Raw genomic sequence first — 893 nt, 5'->3', positions numbered from 1 at the left:
TTTCCTTCCTAGGTTATGGTCTTGGATAATAGCCAACCTAATCAGAATAAAGTTGTATCTCATTGTGGTTTTGATCTGCCTTTGCCTGATGATCAGTGATGCTGACTATATTCTCGTGTGTTGACTATTTTTATATATTTTCTGGAGAAATGCCTGTGAAGTCATTTTCCCATTTTTGAATTGTATTGTTTGTTACTTGGTATTGAGTTTGAAGTTACTTATATATTCTAGATATGAATCTCTTGTCAGATATATGACTTAAAACATTTCCCATTCTGTGAGTTGTCTTTTTACTATCTTGATAGCATACTTTTCTGCACAGATTTTCATTTTGATAAAGTCCAATTTATTTATTTTTTATTTTCTTGCCAATACTTTGGTGCCATATCTAAGAAATCATAACAAAATCCAATGGCACAAAAGTTTCCCCTATGTTTTCTTCTAAGAGTTTTATAGTTTTAGATCCTACATTTACATCTTCAGTACATTTTCAGTTAATTCTTTTTTACAGTATAAGGTAAATATATAACTTCTTTTCTTTTTTCTTTTTGCATGTGGACATCCAGTTTTCTGAAAACAATTTGTTGAAAAGACTATATTTTCTCCATTGAAAGATCTTTTCATTCTGGCCAAAATCATTTGATCATATAAAGTAGGGTTAATTTATGGGTTCTCTATTGTATTCCAAATAGTTCATATGTTTGTCTTTATGCCAATACCATACTGTTTTGACTATGGTAGCTTTGCAGTAAATTTTATTTGTTTTATTTTTTTAAAATTTCTTTTAATCTGCTATGAGATATCTTGATTACATGTTTTCCAGAGTACTTTTCCAGTCACATCTTCCAAGCCTTCCAGAACATTTTGCCAGTCTATCCAGTGCAATAAAAGAT

Source organism: Galeopterus variegatus, unplaced genomic scaffold (assembly GCF_000696425.1).
Source record: "Galeopterus variegatus unplaced genomic scaffold, G_variegatus-3.0.2 Scaffold6542, whole genome shotgun sequence".
NCBI lineage: Eukaryota > Metazoa > Chordata > Mammalia > Dermoptera > Cynocephalidae > Galeopterus > Galeopterus variegatus.
Note: the sequence above shows the minus strand (reverse complement) of the source record.